Raw genomic sequence first — 21,798 nt, 5'->3', positions numbered from 1 at the left:
GCTTCCCTTGCTCCACATCCTCATCAGTACAAACTTTTACTTGTATTTTGCTCTTAGCCATTCCGATGAGTGTAAGATGAAATTTCCAAGTATTTTTGATTTGAATATCCTGATGACTAAAGATTTTGAACATGTCTTTAAGAGTTGCTCAGGCATTTGAGATTCCTCTACTAAATATGCTGTTTATATCTGTACATAATTTTTATTTTTGTAAGTTTTTTTTTAAATTTCTTTACATACTGCTCACTGCCTCCCCTTCTGGGTAACCCTTCTACTATCCTCACCACTATCACCACTCTTGGTATCTAAGTTTTTTGAGTTCTTTCATATATTTTGGATCTCAGTCCTTTATTGGAGAGGGAATTGGTGGTTATCTTTTCCCATCCTGTAGGTTGTCTCTCTGTCAGGTTGCCAGCGTTCTTGCTTTATAGAAAGAAGCTTTCATTTTCATGAAGTCTCATTTATTAGTTGCTGACCTTAGTGCCTGTGCTAATTGTGTTCTGGTCAGAAAGTCTTCTCTGTTCCAGTGATTTCAAGGCTGTCTCCCACTTTCTCTTCTATCAAGTTCAGTGTTTCTGGTCTTATGTTGAGGTTTTTGATTGGTTTGGAGTTGAGTTTTGTGAAAGTCATTAGTAGGAATATATTTGGATTCTTCCACATGTAGCCATCCAGCGTGAGCAACAGCATTTGTGGAAGATTCAGCCTTTTATCCAGTGTGTGCTTCTGGCTTCTTTATTAAAACGTCAGGTGTTCATAGATGTGTGGATTTATATCTGTGTCTTCAATTTGATCCAATTTCTTTCTGTGTTTGTTTTGTTCCAATGCCATGCTGTTTTTTATTACTATAACTCTGCCGAAAAACTTGAAATTGGGAATGATGATACCTCCTGCAGTTCTATTGTTCAGGATTGTTGTACTTATCTTGGATATTCTGTGTTTCCATATAAAGCTGAAGGTTGTCCTTTCAAGACGTGTGAAGAATCATGTTGGTATTTTGACAGGGATTGTATTGAATCTGTACTTTGCTTTGGTAAAATGGCCACTTTACTATGTTAATTCTACTGATGTATAAGCACGGCAGATCTTTTCATCTACTGATATATTTTTCAAAGACTTAAAGTTTTTGTTATACAAGTCTGTTGGTTAAAGTTACCCCAAGCTATTTGTGAAAGATATCATTTCCCTGATTTCTTATTCCATTTGTTATTTGTATTTGGGATGACTACTGATTTTTGTAAGCTAATCTTGTATCCAGCTATTTAATCAAAACTATCAGCCATAGATAGGTGTTTCCTGGTAAAGTTTTTAGGGTACTTATATGTTCTATTATATCATCTGCAAACACAGATACTTTGACTTTTTCCTTTTCAATTTGTATCCCTTGATCTTCTTCAGGCATCATGTTGGTCTAGGCAAGACTTCAAGCAGTATGTGGAGTATGTATGGAGAGAGTGGACAGCCTTATCTTGGTTTTGATATTAGTGGAATTGCTTTGAGTTTCTCTCCATTCAAGTTGATGTTGTCTATAGGCTTATTGTAAAGTTATGTTTCCATATGACTCTTGTATCCCTAATCTCACCAAGACCTCTATCATTGAGATGCTTGATTTGTCAGAAGCCTTTTCTGTATCTAATGAGATGATCACTTGGTTTTTGCCTTTTAGTTTGTTTATATGGTAGGTTGCATTTATTAATTTGACTATGTTCAACCATTCCTGCATCTTTGAGATGAAGCCTACATGATTATGGTGGGTTATCTTTTTATTATTAGATTTGGTTTGAAAGTATCTGATTGAGATTTTTCTGTATCAATGTTCATAAGGGAAATGGGTCTGTAATTCTTTTTTTGTTGGGTCTTTATGTGGTTTGGGCATCAGGGTAATTGTGTTCTCATTAAACAAATTGAGCAATGTGCACTCTGTATTTTATGAAATAATTTGAGGAGTATTGGCATTAGATCTTCTTTCAAATCTGGTGGAATCCTTCACTAAACTCATTTGGCTTTGGGACTTTTGCGGGCTTTGTGGGTTATATGTACTTGTGTGTGTGTGTGTGTGTGTGTGTGTGTGTGTGTGTGTGTGTTGTTTTTGTTTGTTTGCTTGCTTGTTTTTGTTGGGAGACTTTTAGTTACTTCTATTTCACTAGGGGTTATAGGTCTGTTTAAATTGCTTATCTGATCTTGATTTAACATTAGTAAGTTGTAAGTATTGAGAAATTTATCCATTTCTTTTAGATTTTCCAATTTGGTCGAGTGCAAGTTTTTAAAGTATGTCCTTACTATTCACTGGGTTTCCTCAGTGTTTATTGCTGTGTCTCCCTTTTCATATCTGACTTTCTTTCTTTAATATTCACCTCCCATCAATTCTAGAAAGTTTTTATTTTTTCCTTAACTTACATCTTGATCCATTTTTCATTCATTAGTGAGGTATTCGGATTCCATGAGTTTGTGAGCTTTCTGCTGTTGCTGTTGCAGTTTATATCCAGTTTTAATTTGTGGTAGTCAGACAGGATGCAGGCTATTATTCCATTTTTATTATCTCTTAAGACTTTCTTTGTGTCTGAGTATGTGATCAATTTTGGAGAAAGTTCTGTGAAATGCTAAGAAGAATGTATATTCTTTTGTATTTGGGTGAAATTTTCTCTAAATATCTATTAGGTCCACTGGGTTTCCAATGTTAGTTGGCTTCAGCATTTCTCTGTTTAGTTTTGTCTGAATTACCTTTTTATTGAAGAGAGTACAGTAGTGAAACCAACCACTATCAGTGTGTGCTGGGTTAATGTGTGATTTAAGCTGTAGCATTGGTTTTTTGTTTTGTTTTGTTTTGTTTTTGTTTTTAATGAACAGAAGAATTCTTTTATTTGGAGCAAAGATGTTAACTGAAATGTCATCTTTGTGGAGTTTTCCTTTGTTGAGTATGTAGTGTCCTTCCCTATCTCTTATGATTAGTTTTGGTTTGAAGTCTATTTTGATAGATATTAAAATGGCAACATCAACTTGCTTCTTAAGTCAAACTATGTTCCCATCTTTTTACTCTGAGATGGTTGGTTTCTATCATTGATGTTGATGTGTGTTTCTTGGTTGCAGCAGAAGGATGAATCCTGTTTTTGCATCCATTCTGTTAGTCTGTGTCTTTTTATTGGAAAATTGAGACCATTGATGTAGAGAGATACTAATCAGCAGTATTTTGGCCCTGCTATGCTGTGCTGTGGCGTTGGTTTTGTCGATGTTGTTGCTGATGGTGGTATGAGTATATTTTCGTCTCCTTTGTTCACTCTTCATGGATTCCTTGTGTTTTATTGGTCCTCTTTAGGTCAGAGTTTTCCATCTAGTGACTTCTGTAGGATTAGGTTTGTTAATATTGTGTACATTTGGTTTTATTATTGAATGTCTTATTTTCTCTATATACTGTGATTAAAAGTTTTATTGAGTATAGTATTCTAGGCTCACATATGTGGTCTGTTATAGTCTGTAGAATATTGGTCCAGGGCCTCCTGGCCTTTAGAGTCTCCATTAAGAAGTCAAATGTTATTCTTTTAGGTCTGACTTTATATGTTACTTGGTCTTTTTCCCTTGTAGCTTTTAATATTTTTCCTTGTCCTATACATTTAGTGTTTTGAGTATTATGTGCCAAAGGGAAGTTTCTTTTCTGGTCCAGTCTGTTTAGTATTCTGTATACTTTTTGTACTATGAGAGGCATTTCTTTAGGCCAGGGACTTTTTTTTTTTTTTTTTGGTTTTTTTTCGAGACAGGGTTTCTCTGCATAGCCCTGGCTGTCCTGGAACTCACTTTGTAGACCAGGCTGGCCTCGAACTCAGAAATCCGCCTGCCTCTGCCTCCCGAGTGGTGGGATTAAAGGCGTGCGCCACCACGCCCGGCTCCAGCCAGGGACTTTTTAAAAAATAATTTTGTTGAGAATAATTTTGGCTGTTTATCTGCATTTCTTCTTCCTCTATTTCTATTATTTATAGATTTGGTCTTTTCTCAGTGATGCAGATGTGTCAGAACTTTTTAGATTTAAAATAATCTTTGACTGAAGTATTTATTTCTTTTATCTTGTCATTAATGGATTTGATTCTCTCCTTCATCTCTTTTATTCTATTGATAAAGTTTGCTTTTGAGGTTCCTGTTTGAGTTCCTAATATTTTCATTTCCAGATTTCCCACAGTTTGGGTTTTTTTCTCATTAATTTATTCACATTACATCTGATTTCAGGCCCTCCTCCCAGTTCCTCCCTCACATAGCCCCTCCTCCATCTCTCTCTCCTTTTCCTGATAAGGGGGGAGGCCTCCTTGGGTACCAACCCACCCTGACATATCAATTCCCTGCAGACCTAGGCACATCCTCTCCTGCTAAGGCCAGACAAGGTAGCCCAGTTTGGGGAGCAGGATCCACAGGCAGGTGACAGGGTCAGAAACAGCCCCTGCTCTAGCTGTTGGGAAACCCACAGGAAGACCAAGCTGCTGCTGTATATGTGTGGGGGCCCTAAATCCAGCCCGTGTATGCCCTTCGGCTGGTGGTTCAGTCTCTGGGAGCCCCCAAGGGTCCAGTCCAGGTTAGTTGACTCTGTTGGTCTTCTTGTGGAGTCCCTAGGTCCTTGGGGTTTCTCAATCTTTCCCCATTTTGAGGTTTCTTTATTGATTATCTTTTCACTTTCAAATCTTGAATTATTTCATTCATTTCCTTCTACTCTTTGTGTTTTCATAGATTTCTTTGAGGACTTCTATCATGTTCATAGATCCATTTTAAAGTCTTTCTCTACTGCTTCAGTTATTTTGGTTTGGTAGGATTGCTGGACTCAGTGGACCCATATTGTCCTGGCTGTTACTGTGTTCTTACACAGGCATCTAGGTGCTTAGGTTTGGGAAGATTGTAATTCTAGGCAATGATATCTGCTGTGATAAATCTAGGTACTGATATGACGTTCACTGGGAGCTTGTTCCTTGGTTTCTGGTGCCCTCTCTGGTTCTTAGGAGAGTGTGGTGATAGTGTGGTGCCTATTCTTGGATCATGATAGGTGTGGCCACTAGGAACTCAGGGTACAATGTGCTTTTAGGTATTAGGAACTGACACAAATGGAGTTGGGCTGCAGGAGGAGAAGAGGTCCACCAAAGGGAGAAATATAAGGTTTCCCACTAGGATTTGCTTAGTCTTCTGTGAATGTAGTAGAAGGTGAAGAGAGGCTCCAAAAGGTAGTCTGTTACAGAGCTGTGAAGGGGATGAAGAATATGGGAAAAAGAGGGAGAATGAAATGTGTCTCCCTGCTTTACTGGCCTACCTGCTTCTCAGGCTGGAGGGCTCCTTAGAGAAAGCATGCTGGAGTTGATGTCTGAGATAACAGGATGAGTGGGAGTAAGGCTGGAGGAGACAATCTGTGTGATCAGAGGAGATGGGGCAGAGAGGAAGGGAGGCAGCAGCAGAGCTGGGGATTAGAATGGCAAAAGGATCTGGAGAATAGGAGGGAAAGAGGAAGATCTGCAGTTAGACTATCTGCTTAACTGGCCAGAGTGACTTTAATCAGGGTATCATAAGATGTATATCAATTCTCATACTTCTACTCTTGACATGTTTTTTATGGTTATAAAATACAAGCAGATATTATGTAGATATTATGAGGATACCCAAAAAGTAGTTTAAAGGTTGAGCAACTAAGATAGCAAAACGACTGGACCAAAAGTCAGGTGCTTAATCTTGAAAAATGTAATTTCTACAATTTTTAAAAATCCCACTCTCTCATAAATTAACATCAAATGCAAACACACACACACACTTACTGAAATTCCATGCAATTTTAATATCTTCCAGACTATGCACTTTTTTTTTGTACTGTGAAACTTCAGATAGCCACAAAGCTTTGCAACATATTTAAGTTTTCTCGCTCCCTAAGGCAGCAACTCTTTTGAATGCACACAATTTCATTTTTAAACAATGTGTTTATGTTTAATGTTATCATTTGCTTGTATTCTGTTTATTAATCATATAATACTATATTATCATTCACTACAAAATTTGGCATATGTAAATTTCTGGTGCATTTGACTAAATTTACATGCTTCATTATTACATTAAAAAAACCAATCCTTAACTTGTATACCAATAAGTGCATTAAAAACTTCAATTTCCTGGGAGCATAGCAGTGATGTGCCAACCCATTTCTAAAACACTACAAATTACTACTGTTTCCTACTGACAGGAAGTTACAGTTTGAAGGACTACTAAAAATGTTGATTGCCATTATCTGACTCTAATTTGTATCAACTGGGACATAAAACAAATATCAAAATACCATCAACACAATGACAAAACCATGGGAAAAATTCAAACTCTGTCTTCTGTAAAAATATGTGTGCTGGAACCCAAGGAATTGACCCAGGCATGTAACAGTGCTAGCGCTGGGAATGGCATGAAAACACTCCCCTTCAATCACCTGTAATTGGTATTTCTGGGGGGAAGAGAAGAAAATAAAGGGGATGGGACCTTTCCAATTGCTGCTTTTGTGTGGAATTGCCCCACATCACAAGTAACTGCAGGACAGATTGACATCTTCTTGGCTCAGTTGTAACCTTTCCCTCCTCCATTCTTTCCACAGCTTGTAAACAAACACATTTGAGTTAGGGCATCCAGGAGGTGGTCTGATATCAAGCTCCCGCCCTGGCAATTGAGACTATTCACAATCTGGCTCTGCTTTCACATTTTTAACATTATTTTTCTTTCTTCTAGCATAAATGTGTAATTCTAGAGGTATCTTTCTTGTTACTACTTGGTAATCTGAGATTTTTGGCTTTATGGCTTTCTCCTCTTCTCTTCTCTTCTCTTCTCTTCTCTTCTCTTCTCTTCTCTTCTCTTCTCTTCTCTTCTCTTCTCTTCTCTTCTCTTCTCTTCTCTCCTCTCCTCTCCTCTCCTCTCCTCTCCTCTCCTCTCCTCTCCTCTCCTCTCCTCTCCTCTCCTCTCCTCTCCTCTCCTCTCCTCTCCTCTCCTCTCCTCTCCTCTCCTCTCCTCTCCTCTCCTCTCCTCTCCTCTCCTCTCCTCTCCTCTCCTCTCCTCTCCTCTTCTCTCCCCCTCCCCTCCCCTCCCCTCCCCTCCTCTCCTCTCCCCCTCCCCTCCCCTCCCCTCCCCTCCCCTCCCCTCCCCTCCCCTCCCCTCCCCTCCCCTCCCCTCCCCTCCCCTCCCCTCCCCTCCCCCTCCCCTCCTTTTCTTTTTCAAACCTTCTAGAATTTTGAACCAATCCATCAGAACCCTTTAAAGTTTTTTCAACATCATGTGTGTTGATTTACCTCTGCCCTTCCTCTTCATGCTTCTCTGCCCTTCAGCTGTCCCATGTGGTAGCATGGGTAGCAACGATGTAGCTGAGACACACAGAAGGAGTGAAAGGTCGTTGAGCTTTAAGTGGGTTGTGTACATTGTTTATCAGCCTCAGGGATGGATGGAAGAATCAAGCAGACAAAAGTTCCCATCAGGCAATGTTTTATACACAGGAGGAACAAACAGTAAAAATAGATGACTTACAATGACAAAATACATGTTGGACAGAGGAGTTAGTGAGTTTCTCTCTAAAGAAACAGATAGGACAAAGCACTAAACTTTGTTTTTGTACTGACAAGGTAGGCATTAGCAACCAGTACACAGAAGTTTAAAACTTGATTTGCAGAATCAGAATCTACATTTAATACTTTTTTTCCACAAAGAAGATATTCTTATTTTAAATCGAATATATATTTTAAAATCACAAATTCATGTCATAGAAATCACATGAAAACTAATTGCAGTTTTAGAGATGCCAAAACAAAGGACACAGTGAAATTTAGCATTCAAATAAACTACAAGCCGGACGGTGGTGGCACATGCCTTTAATCACAGCACTTGGGAGACAGAGGCAAACGGATTTCGAGGCCAGCCTGGTCTACAAAGTGAGTTCCAGGACATCCAGGGATACACAGAGAAACCCTGTCTTGAAAAACTAACCAACCAACCAACCAACCAACCAACCAACCAACCAACCAAACAAACAAAAACCAACCAAACAAACAAACAAAAAACCCACTACAAAATGCAGACGTATACACTTTCCCTATGATCAAATTTGAGAAACAAAGTGAGCTGTCATTTATAATTTATTCTATTTGTCAAGCACAATTTCACAGATACTTCTGAGAGAGTTTATGGGAGTAAAACTACCCCATGACCCTTTTGGTGGTTTGTGTATCACATAAAATGTTTCTACTTTTTACTATGTATGCTTTACATACTTGAAAAGTTATTCAAAGAAATCTCCACAGCTACACCTAAATAGAAAAAGAATTAGTGGCTTAGAGTTCTTGAGGTTGAGGTTGAAGCATGCTGAGCACCATGGCCTGTAAGGACAGGAGGTTTGTTATATTAAGACCTCACTCAGCATTATCTTCTCATAAGCCATTGGTGGCCCTGGGGCACAGCTTCATCAGAGCCCCCCCCCCCCCACACACACACCAACTATACTGCTATTTTCACCTCCTTGACTTTAGATGAATAGAAAATTTTCCTCCTTTTCTGACTCTGACCTACAGACCTTCCCTGAGGTCCACTTTTCCAGTTCTCTGTCCAACTTAGACATACATTTGTGGTATTTCATAACTCATTTTGATAATTACTCCAAAACTCCTCATTCTCTCTTACAGTTGACAATCTGCTCCATAGCCATGCAAATACATTATATTTTTTGTTAGCAGTGATCATCTACCAGGCACTGTTCTATACTCACAATTTTATCACCTAATTTTGTTCTACTGGCTGCTCTGGAAACAGATAAGGTGTTTGCTTGTATTGATGTATACATTTCCACATGCTAAGCATAGAAAGCTTTAGTAACTTAACCATGGTTGTAGTTTCAGAAAACCCATTCTCTGGATTAATCCTCATGATCATATCCAGTTTTCAAGGAAATATCGTTTGCTAAATCCAAGCAATAATATATTGAAAGAAAATATATCACAACCAAGTAGAGTTTATAATCTAAATATTGTTACTTTAACCTTTGAAAACCAATCAAGACAGCTCATAATATTAGTGTAATAAAAGTAGGGGAGGGAAACCAATAATTATCTCATTAATCTAGTAAAAACATTTGATGAGGTCTTGTGTGTGTCTATTTCACATTATAGTGGAAAATCTAGCCAGTGTAATGGGTGATGTTATACTGTGCTTATAGACAGGAGCCTAATATAGTAGCCCTCTGAGAGGCTCTACCCAGCAGCTGACTGAGACATATAGTATGCTAACATGCTACGTCACTGCAAGATAACTTTCAGGGGTTCATTTTTGTGTACTGTACACCCCTCTAATACAAGACATTTGTTTTTAGACATCTCAAGATGCAGGAGCTATCTAGTTTAAAAAGTTTTAGAATTTAATTCTCCCCATAGATGTTCATAATAAAATAAAATTTAAAATTTCCCATTGTAATTTATTGTGAAGAAAAACATGCATGTATGTTATGAAAGATAAAATGCCCTGGAACCATCATCAGAAGAGCAAGTCTCTGCTTTAAAACTGGAAATGCATTGGGTCACTTTGCTTCTTCATTTTGTTCATGAAGAACAGATGCCTTCAGTGCATATATATATACACACACACACACATATATATACACACACACAGATGTTGAGATCACAGGATAGAAAATGAAATTCAAGAAAACAAGTCCATTCTATGTCTCTTGATGATTGAATTAAAAAGAAGACAGATTCCAAATGTAAAAAAAAAAATCTTGTGGCCAGGAATTCCCCCAAATTATTATTCAAAGAACTGGGCAATTTCATAAATGCATTGGCTTTACTGCTCTTCAATGCATGTACATCTCGTTTCCTATAAAATGTCATGAATATTAAATAATTGGCAGCTGCATGCTCTGACCCATGCCTGAAGCAAGCACCAGGTATATAGGGAGCAGCATAATTCTACAAAGAATAAAAGGGAGAGAGCTAATTAAATCCTGGAGAATTCATCTGCAGAGATCGTGATGCCCCCTGGCATTTGTTAACACCAGGCAAAAGTCTCTAATTATAGCCATGCTGCTCACCATGCCAGAGTGCTTAGGACCATGTTTTTATTCTTTTTGAGGGTAGCAATTTTAACAGGAAATGTGAAACCATCAAGGACCTTGGCAGGTGTCATTTCACTCTGAAAGAATTGCTTTCAACAAGTCTAAAAGGAAAACACTCCCTACCCCTTTAAATTAAATTAAGCAGTGAAAACACATTTTTTCCTGCCTCTTCTTGTTAGTTGGTGAGGAAGGTCTCCAGAGATTTGACTTCTGTTGTGAGGAACTGACAGTGCAGCAGGAGGGGTCACGCTATTGCAGATGAACCATTGGGTTACAAGTCCATGGATACTGCAAAATAGATGTGATAACAGTTTGTACAACTCAGAGAACACTTATTGAGTCTGTGCTGTAGGTGTAAATTGTTCTGAGGTCAAAAGTTTATAATCTTGTGATTTCAACTCATCTATGACATGCCATCTTCCCAGAGCTCATCGTATATCTGCATTGAGAATCTGGCTAATATGCACATGTTGGCTGAGAAGTGGTTGGAAAGATACATTTGTCTTTTACATGTCCTAGTGATCTGTCTATAATAATGCCAAGATGAGACCCCAAAATATTATGGTTCTTGAGAGGAGACAAAAAGTTAACAAATTTTTATTTATGCTTTCTAAAATGTAGAACCTTAAACATAAACTTATACAAGCTGGTTTATCAATCATGAGATTAGAACAGAACTGATCTAATTTTATTTATTTATTTATTTATTCACTTACTTTACATTCATAATGCTGCTCCCTCTTCTGGTACCCCATTTCAAGTCCCTCCCCATTCTCTTCCACTTCTCCTCTGAGAGGGTGGAACCACTCCTCTAGTATCCACCTCCCCCACCCTCAATGCTGGCACAAGTCTTTGCAGAGCTAGACACATCTTTCCCACTGAGGTCAGACAAGGCATCCCATATAGAACAACATATTCCACATCCAGGCAACAGTTTTAGAGATAGCCCCTACTCCAGTTGTTTAGGATCCACATGAAGATAGAGCAGCACATCTGCTACATATGTTAGGGGTAGGGAGGTTATGTCTAGTCCACATATGTCTTTGGTTGGTGGTTCAGTCTCCCAGAGACCTTGAGACTCTAGGATATCAGACTGAGCCCAGGGATACCAATGGAAGAGCTATGGAAGGACTGAAGGAACTAAAGGTGATTCCACAATGCTAAGAGCAAGGTTAAATAATTGAATCACACAGAGCTCCCAGGGACTAAACCATCATCCAAAGAGTATACATGGAGAGAGCCATGACTCCAGATACATATGTATCAGAGGATGGCCTTATCTGACATCAATGGGATAATCACCCTCATAGAGGCAAATGGGAGAGAGGAAAGGGGTGGGTAGAATGAGGGGTTTGTGGAGGGGTAACTGGGAAGGGGGATATCATTTGAAATGTAAATGAATAAAATGATTAATAAAAAATGAACAAAAAGAATGGGATCAATGCCATGCTAAATACTTGGCATCAATTTTATTTCAACTATATTAGCAAAATTGCAATCTTCTTATACAGTCTTCTAAAGCATAAGCCAAGGGAGTCCTGGATATGGAAAAATCTAGGGAACAGAGCAGGAACAACAGATGCAAGGATCACGAACAGAAAACAAGAGGTGGAAGAGAGAATCTTAGGTGTAGAAGACATGGTAGAAGAAATTGATACATCAATCAAAGAAAATGTTAAATCTAAAAAATTTTTGACAAGAAAATCCAGGAAGTCTGGGAGACAGTAAAAATACCTAACCCAAGAATCATAGGAATAGAAGAAGTGAAGAGTTCCTGCTCTAAGAAGAAAATATTTTCAACAAAATTATAAAAGAAAATGACATCAACCTAAAGAAAGATGTACCTATAAACACACAAGAAAGTTACAGAACATCAATTAGACTGAACCAGAAAAGGAAATTCTCTTGGCACATAATTATCAAATCACTAAATCTAAAGAAAAAAAGAATATTAAAAGCTACAAGAGAAAAAGGCCGAGTAGCATATAAAGGCAGATCTATCAAAATTACACCTGACCTCTCAACAGGAATGCAAAAAGGTAGCGGTTTCTGGACAGATGTCTTCCAGCCTCTATGAAATTACAGAAAACAATGTATACTACTGTACCCAGTAAAACTCTCAGTCACCATAGATGAAGATAACAAATTACTACAAGATAAAACCAAATTTAAACAATATCTATTTACAAATCCAGCCCTACAGAAAATACTGGAAGGAAAACCCAAATCCAAAGAGGTTAACTACAGCCAAGAAAATACAAGAAACAATTCCACACCAGCAAAAGCAAAATAAGAGAACCACACACAAGTATGCATGTCTGCACGTGCACACACACACATGTACACACACACACACACACACACACACACACAAATAGCAGCAACATCAAGATAACAGGAATTAACAATCTTTAGTTATCAATATTACTCAACACCAGTGGATTCAATTCCCCAATAAAAAGACATGTTAAGAGAATGGGTGCTATAACAAGATCCATCATTCTGCTGCGTAGAAGAAACACACCTCAGCAATAAGAGTTGACATTACCTCGGAGTAAAGGGCTGGAAAAAGTTTTCCAAGCAAATGAACTCAAGAAGCAAGTTGCAGTAGCTATTCATTCTCATATCTAATAAAATAGACTTTCAACCAAACATAAAAAAATATGGCAAAGGATATTTCATACTCATGAAAGGAAAAATCCAACAAGAGGACTTCTCAATTCTGATAATCTATGCCCCAAATGCAAGGGCTGCCACATTCATAAAAGAAACATTACTAAAGCTTAAATCGCAAATCAAACCCCACACAATAATAATACGAGACTTCAACACTCCACTCTTACCAATGGGCAGATAATTGAGAAAAACAAAAAAACTAAACATAGAAATAATGAAACTAACCAATGTTATGAATCAAAATGACCTAATAGATATCTACAGAACATTTCAACCAAACACAAAAAATATGCCTTCTTCTCAGTTCCTCTTAGAGCCTTCTCCAAAACTGACAATATAGTGAGTCACAAACCAAACCTCAACAGACACAAGAAAACTGAAATAACTCCCTGTATTTTATCAGACCACTGTGGATGAAAGCTGGATTTCAACAACAACAGAAACAACAGAAAGCTTACAAACTCAGGGAAATTGAACAACTCTTTACTCAGTGATCACTATGTCAGGGAAGAAAAAAAAGAAAAGGAATTAAAGACATTCTAGAATTCAATGAAAATGAAGGCACAACATACGCAAATTAATGGGACACAATAAAAGTAGTGCTAAGAGGAAATTTCATAGCACTAAATGCCCTCATAAAGAAATTGGAGAGTTTCTCACGCGGAAGCTGGCTTCTAGGTGGGAACTCCATAGTGAGAGCAGTGGGTAGTTAGGTCAGTGCCATGCCATCATTGCAGCTGCTGGTGGCGGTGGTGTGCTCGAGTAACCAGAATCGGAGCATGGAAGCACACAACATCCTCAGATGGTGACGTGCTTTGAATTTAAGCAGTAGGGGCTACAACATATAAAGCTAGCCTGGACTGTAAGACACCATCTCAGAAAAAAAAAGTGGGGTCGATATCCTACTTCAGATTGTATCCTTGAACTAAAATTCATCTTGCCTCAGTGAGAAGATCATGAGGATCTGATGCCATGCCCTGCCTTTCAAGCGAGGTTTCCGTGTCCGCTCCTTTGGAACAGGAACTCATGTGAAGCTCCCAGGACCAGCACCTGACAAGCCCAATGTTTACGACTTCAAAACCACATATGACCAGATGTACAATGGTCTCCTCAGGAAAGACAAAGAACTGTACCCCATGGCTGACCCTTAGAGAGCCAGAGTGGTCATCTGGTGGGTGTGATTTGTGACTGGGAGTCACTCTGATCCCCCACCCTGCAGGGTGTGTTTTAGGTGAAACAGGACCTGCAAATGTGTTCTGGCATATAGGCCAGTGGTGCCTACGTCAGTCTTTTTTTTATTTATAAGAAGTCAGTTTTTCAGTTTCCTTCTTTTTTTCTTTCTGTCTTCCTTCCCTTTGTTTCCTTCCTTCCTTCCTTCCTTCCTTCCTTCCTTCCTTCCTTCCTTCCTTCCTTCCTTCCTTCCTTCCTCCCTCCCTCCCTCCCTCCCTCCCTCCCTCCCTCCCTCCCTCCCTCCCTCTCTCTCTCTCTCTCTCTCTCTCTCTCTCTTTCTTTCTTTCTTTCTTTCTTTCTTTCATAAAGTTGAGATAGAGCCTCACTATGTGACCCTAGCTAGCCTGAGATTCATTCTGTAGACCAGGCTGACCTTGAACTCACAGATCCTCATGCCTCTTCCTCCTGTGTGCTGGGATTACAGACATGGGACAGTAGCCCAATGGAGAATTCAGTTTCTTTCCTTCTGCCCCTGGAAAGTCTAGAGCAGTGGTTCTCAACATGTGGTTGGGACTCTTTTGGGGGTGTCAAACAGCCCTTTTACAGGGATTGTCTAAAACCATTGGAAAACACAGATATTTACATTGTGATTCATAACAGTAGCAAAATTACAGTAATAAACTAGCATGAAAATTAAAAAAAAAGAAATTGGAGAGATCTCATACTATCAATTTAATAGTACACCTAAAAGCTCTAGAACAAAAAGAAACAAACACCCACACAAGAGGAGTAGACAGCAGGAAATAGTCAAACTTGGGGCTGAAATCTATCAACTAGAAGAAAGAAAAAATACAAAGAATCAATAAAGCCAATATCTGACTTGTTGCGAAAATCAACAAGATAGACAAACCATAGACAAACTAGACTGAGAGACAGTATCCAAATTAACAAAATCAGAAATGAAAAGTGAGACATAACAACAAAAACTGAGAATAGTCAAAGAATCATTAGTCCTTACTTCAAAAGCCTATACACCACAAAATTGGACAATCTAAATGAAATGGATGATTTTATAGATAGATAAAACTTACCAAAGTTAAATCAAGATCATGTAAACTATCTCAATAGTCCTATAACTCCCAAGGAAATAGAAGCAGTCATTAAAATCTCCCAACCAAAAAAATCAGAGACTGTGGGAATAGCCAACCAACAAATGTCCCAACTTTAAATCCATTCCATGTGAGAGAACCAACTCCTGATACTATTAATGATACTCTGCTAAACTTGCAGACAGGGGAACAAGCATAACTGTCTCCTAAGGGGTTTCACCAATACCATATGGAAACAGATGCAGAGACCACAGTCAAACATTAGGCAGAGCTTGGGGAGTTTTGTCGGAGAGTGGGGGATAGGAGTGAGCTAGCTGGAGGGTCAAGGATACCACAAGAAGACCTACAGAAACACCTCACCTGGGCCCATTGGGGCTCAGAAAGACTGAACCACCAACCAAAGAGCATGTAGGGACTGGACCTAGGCCCCTTACACATTTGTAGGAGATTTGTTGTTTGATATTCATGTGGGACTTGTAACATTTGGACCCGGGAACTGTCTCAGACTCTGTTAGCAGTCACTGGATCCCCTTCCCTTCCTGAATTGCCTGGTTGAGCCTCAGTGGGAGAGGATATGTTTAGTCCTGCTGGGACCGGATGTCCTAGGGTGAGATGGTACCCAAAGCATCTCCTCAGAGAAGGGGATAAGATAACAGGGAGAGGGATTTGTAAGAGTGGAACTGTGAGGAGAGGAGAGAGGGAAGCTGCTATCAGAATGTAAAGTGAATGAAAAAAATAAGTTATTGAAAAAAGGTAAAAAAAAAAAAAACCAAAGGAGCAATATTGTTTTATGCTTACTTAATTACATGCACACACATGAATTTTAATAAAATTATACCACTTGGGGGTGACAATGTTCTTCTCAAATTATAGTCTAACAAAAACGACGTCAAGTATGATAAGATTCCCTTCAAGCTCTTGGCTTTGGAAATCCAAGAGACTACTTTATAATATAGCCTATGAACAATGCCCTGCGTTCTTCCCAGAAAATGAAGGTAAGACTGTGTTGTTGGAGACACCACACACTTTGGACAGAGGATTCAGAGGAAAAAAACCTGGAAGTTACCTGGAAGTCTCCTTCCCCAAAATTAGATCTCATAGGACTGAAAAGAGCTACGTAAGCTGCCAAGTGAGAAAACCAATTAATAAATACTCTTACTGAGCTGTAACACCTTTGAACAGCAACACTGACCAAAATGTGAAGTAATGAAACTTATGCCCTAGGGGTAACCAATAGTCATAATTTGTCTTAGTTCTCACTCAGTAAGAAAGAATTCCCCTTGGTCTCCTTTTGTTGTCTAATTGCTCTGGCTAGGACTTCAAGTACAATGTTGAATAGGTAGGGCGAGAGTGCACAGCCTTGTCTAGTCCCTGATTTTAGTGGGATTGCTTCCAGCTTCTCACCATTTACTTTGATGTTGGCTACTTGTTTGCTGTAGATTGCTTTTATCATGTTTAGGTATGGGCCTTGAATTCCTGATCTTTCCAAGACTTTTATCATGAATGGGTGCTGGATTTTGTCAAATGCTTTCTCAGCATGTAACGAGATGATCATGTGGTTTTTGTCTTTGAGTTTGTTTATATACTGGATTACGTTGATGGATTTCCCTATATTGAACCATCCCTGCATCCCTGGAATAAAACCTACTTGGTCAGGATGGATGATCAAGGGGATACAAATTGGAAAGGAAGAAGTCAAAATAACACTTTTTGTAGATGATATGATAGTATATATAAGTGACCCTAAAAATTCCACCAGAGAACTCCTAAGCCTGATAAACAGCTTCAATGAAGTAGCTGGATATAAAATTAACTCAAACAAGTCAATGGCCTTTCTGTACACAAAGGATAAACAGGCTGAGAAAGAAATTAGGGAAACAACACCCTTCTCAATAGTCACAAATAATATAAAATACCTTGGAGTGACTCTAACTAAGGAAGTGAAAGATCTGTATGATAAGAACTTCAAGTCTCTGAAGAAAGAAATTAAAGAAGATCTCAGAAGATGGAAAGATCTCCCATGCTCATGGATTGGCAGGATCAACATTGTAAAAATGGCTATCTTGCCAAAAGCAATCTACAGATTCAATGCAATCCCCATCAAAATTCCAAATCAATTCTTCAACGAATTAGAAAAGACAATCAGCAGATTCATCTGGAATAACAAAAAACCTAGGATAGCAAAAACTCTTCTCAAGGATAAAAGAACCTCTGGTTGAATCACCATGCCGGACCTAAAGCTGTACTACAGAGCAATTGTGATAAAAACTGTATGGTATTGGTATAGTGACAGACAAGTAGACCAATGGAACAGAATTGAAGACCTAGAGATGAACCCACACACCTATGGTCACTTGATCTTTGACAAGGGAGCTAAAACCATCCAGTGGAAAAAAGACAGCATTTTCAACAAATGGTGCTGGCACAACTGACGGTTATCATGTAGAAAAATGGGAATTGATCCATTTCTATCTCCTTGTACTAAGGTCAAATCTAAGTGGATTAAGGAACTCCACATAAAACCAGAGACACTGAAACTTATAGAGGAGAAAGTAGGGAAAAGCCTCGAAGATATGGGTACAGGAGAAAATTTTCTGAATAGAACAGCAATGGCTTTTGCTGTACAATCGAGAATCGATAAATGGGACCTCATAAAATTGCAAAGCTTCTGCAAAGCAAAAGACACCGTCAAAAAGACAAAAAGGCCACCAAGAGATTGGGAAAGTATCTTTACCTATCCCAAATCGGATAGGGGACTAATATCCAATATATATAAAGAACTCAAGAAGGTGGACTCCAGAAAATCAAATAACCCCATTAAAAATGGGGCTCAGAGCTAAACAAAGAATTCTCACCTGAGGAATACCGAATGGCTGAGAAGCACCTGAAAAAATGTTCAACATCCTTAATCATCAGGGAAATGCAAATCAAAATAATCCTGAGATTCCATTTCACTCCAGTCAGAATGGCTAAGATCAAAAATTCAGGTGACAGCAGATGCTGGCGAGGATGTGGAGAAAGAGGAATACTCCTCCATTGTTGGTGGGATTGCAAGCTTGTACAACCACTCTGGAAATCGGTCTGGTGGTTCCTCAGAAAATTGGACATAGTACTACTGGAGGATCCCACAATACCTCTCCTGGGCATATATCCAGAAGATGTCCCAACTGGTAAGAAGGACACATGCTCCACTATGTTCATAGCAGCCTTATTTATAATAGCCAGAAGCTGGAAAGAACCCAGATGCCCCTCAACAGAGGAATGGATACAGAAAATGTGGTACATTTACACAATGGAGTACTACTCAGCTATTAAAAAATGAATTTATGAAATTCCTAGGCAAATGGATGGACCTGGAGGGCATCATCCTGAGTGAGGTAACCCAATCACAAAGGAACTCACACAATATGTACTCACTGATAAGTGGATATTAGCCAGAAACTTAGGATACCCAAGATATAAGATACAATTTGCTAAACGCATGAAATTCAAGAAGAACGAAGACCAAAGCGTGGAAAGTTTGCCCCTTCTTAGAAAGGGGAACAAAACACCCATGGAAGGAGTTACAGAGACAAAATTTGGAGCTGTGACGAAAGGATGGACCATCTAGTGATTGCCATATGCAGGGATCCATCCCATAATCAGCTTCCAAACGCTGACACCATTGCATACACTAGCAAGATTTTTGCTGAAAGGACCCAGATATAGCTGTCTCTTGTGAGACTATGCCGGGGCCTAGCAAACACAGAAGTGGATGATCACAGTCAGCTATTGGATGGATCACACGGCCCCCAATGGAGGAGCTAGAGAAATTACCCAAGGAGCTAAAGGGAACTGCAACCCTATAGGTGGAACAACAATATGAACTAACCAGTACCCCGGAACTCTTGTCTCTAGCTGCATATGTATTGTAAGATGGCCTAGTCGGCCATCACTGGAAAGAGAGGCCTATTGGACTTGCAAACTTTATATGCCCCAAGACAGGGGAATGCCAGGGCCAAAAGAATGGGAATGGGTGGGTAGGGAAGTGGGGGGGGTATGGGGGACTTTTGGGATAGCATTGAAAATGTAAACGAGGAAAATACCTAATAAAAAAATAAATTAAAAACAAAAAAGAATTCATGCCCAATATTTAAGCCTAGCACACTGCTCAATGGTGAGGCTATGGGCTCCAAAGGAGAACCAGCTATTGACATATCACTAAACCAATAAAAATTATAACTGAATTCTCAGTACTTATCCTGAACCACACAGATACATGCAGCTGTCACTCCTTAGCAAAGAAGTTTTTTTGGGGGCAGAAAGAGACCATTACAGAAAGCTACACTGGCCAAAATGCAGAGACCAAATGACTGGGGTCTCCAAATGCAATGAATAACCCTCACCACAACCCCTACATCTAAGGTGCAGAGAACATTGTAGAAGAAGGTACAGAGAGATCGTTAAGAACCAAACAGGATATCAACTGGGAACTAGTATCTTTTGATGTATAGTGGAGAAGAAGCTGTACTTATGAGAGAAGATCATATTGTACAACAATATGGTTTCCTATATAAAACCAAAGATTAAAGAGAAAATTTCTAATTTTTCAAGAATGGCATACTTATGTAAATAAACTGCCCAGAATTTCCGATGGAGTTGAATGTCCATTATGATATTTCTCAAATAGTCTAATATGGAGGAATTCTATACTGCAATCAATACTTCTAAGGATTCTGGATTTTTCTATTTGTATCTCACTTCACAGCTGTGTACTCAGTTATCTCTTTTACTCTACCAATACGATCTTCTCTCATTGCTGTTCTAAGGACTCATAGGCTGCCACTAAGGTGTTGATAATAATGGATAATTTGAAATGGATAATTTGAAAACAATTGCTCTTTCTTCTATGCTGTGACTTTAGAAGCCAAATTTATTTTATTATCAATGCTCCACAAATAATTTAGAGTTTTAAAATAAGCATCTACTATTTTCACACTGTGGGAAAAGTGTGGTTCTTTTAGGTTATGGTGAATGGTTTGGCTCTCTCACATGTCATTTGGCAGCTTGACTTCAGAGGTTCAGTTGGATTTTTTTTTTCTGTTCAATATCTCCTTCATGGTATTTGGCTATGTCTACAAAACTTTTTGTTTTGTGTTGGCCATCTACTACTGGACAATTGAGTGTACAGTCAAGTGTGGTTAATATACTTGGAAAAAAACCCTAGTTTTTACTTTGAAAGCTAATGTAAATTGTTGGTACCTCATCTGGCTTGAACCCATCCTTTTGTGTGGATGGCACTTTTTTATCTACCACCATTAGCCCCTTCAATCTTTCTGCCTCCTCTTCATATTGCTCCTTGAGCCCTGATTTAAAAAAAAAATCCTATTTAGGAATGAGTGCTCCAAAATCTCTCAGTTTGTGCACATTGTCCAGCTATAAGTCTCTGTGTTCGTTGCAGTCTACTGCAAGAGGAAGCTTCTCGGATGGTGAATGTATGAGACATTCATCTGTGGGTTTAGCAAAATGTTGTTAGGATTTGTTTTACTGCTGCGAATCTTTAGCAGGATAATATAGTATTTGCTCCCCCTCCCCAAGATGTCTGGCCTATGTACTCTCATGTTCGGAGCCATTCATGCACTGTAAGGTATAGAAGGTTCCATCTTCTGAAATGGGGCTTAAAGCTCATATGAGAGTGGTTGGTAATTTCCATAATGTTTGTGCCACTATGGCACCCGTATGTCTCCCAGGCAGGTCACTGTTGTAGATCACAGGATTTGTAGTTCAGTGGCTGATTATCTTTTTCCTCTAGTAGTCTATAGGAGTTACTTTCAGTATCATGTGCACTAGGCAGTAGGTGTGCAAGCTCTCATTATGCAGCAGCTCCACATCTCTGTGTTTAATGAGATATGTAAGTGTTGTCTTTAGCAACAGGGCCTCACTATCAGTTTGTGGAGAAGAACCAATATCCTTGGCAGTAGCTTGAGATGTTTGGGGCTTCCCGTGTGGCCCATTTGACCAATGACTAAACTGAATGCAACCCATTCCAGGCATTGGAGGTTTTACTTGGAGAAAGACTTCTAGTTGGGTCGTTGTCTTCATTATTTTATGACTCCATTTAGATTTATTTCATATCTGAATATATTTTATAAAGCTTCTCCATTAGTATGTTTCCATTTGACCTCTCAAATGGCCCTTAGTGTTAGTTTTCCTTTCTTGTACTCGCTCCCTTAGTCCTATATCCTTGTAATATTTGTGCTGTATTCTTCTTGATAATATGGCACTAAGAGTTCCTACAGAAAAATATCCTTCATTTACCTGTTTTGCATTAAACCTATACATGCATGCACATTCATAGAAAATTAGGCAGGGATTTCATTTTGTATAATTTGCATAACACAATTGCATCTATTATGCATTTTTAAAATTAGAAGAGTGGAGAGAGACAAATGCATGCAGCTCTTGGTAGTATAATTCAAGTGATTTCTTCAGAAAAGGATATAGCACACTCAGCTTGATGTCAGAGCTATTAGGGAGTTTGGACCAGAGAGCTAGCTATCTGTTCCCTCCTAAACAATTCATCCTTCTTCTAAAAGATTTCCTACTGTGCTTTGCCAGGTAGCATCAGGTAAAAGAGAAATGAAGTTTCTGTCATCTTAACCAATATTTTTAGCCATGATGGAACCTCCACAGTTCTCACGTCTTTGATTTCCAATGCTTAAATATTTTAATACACATCTTTGATCCTTTATAGAAAAGTGTTGTCTCTGGTCTGTATTCTATATATCT

The sequence above is a fragment of the Mus caroli genome, unplaced genomic scaffold (assembly GCF_978045245.1).
Source record: "Mus caroli unplaced genomic scaffold, Mus_caroli_1 scaffold_19, whole genome shotgun sequence".
Classification (NCBI taxonomy): Eukaryota; Metazoa; Chordata; class Mammalia; order Rodentia; family Muridae; genus Mus; species Mus caroli.
The sequence above is the reverse complement of the archived record's forward strand: the minus strand, read 5'-3'. Positions refer to the sequence as shown.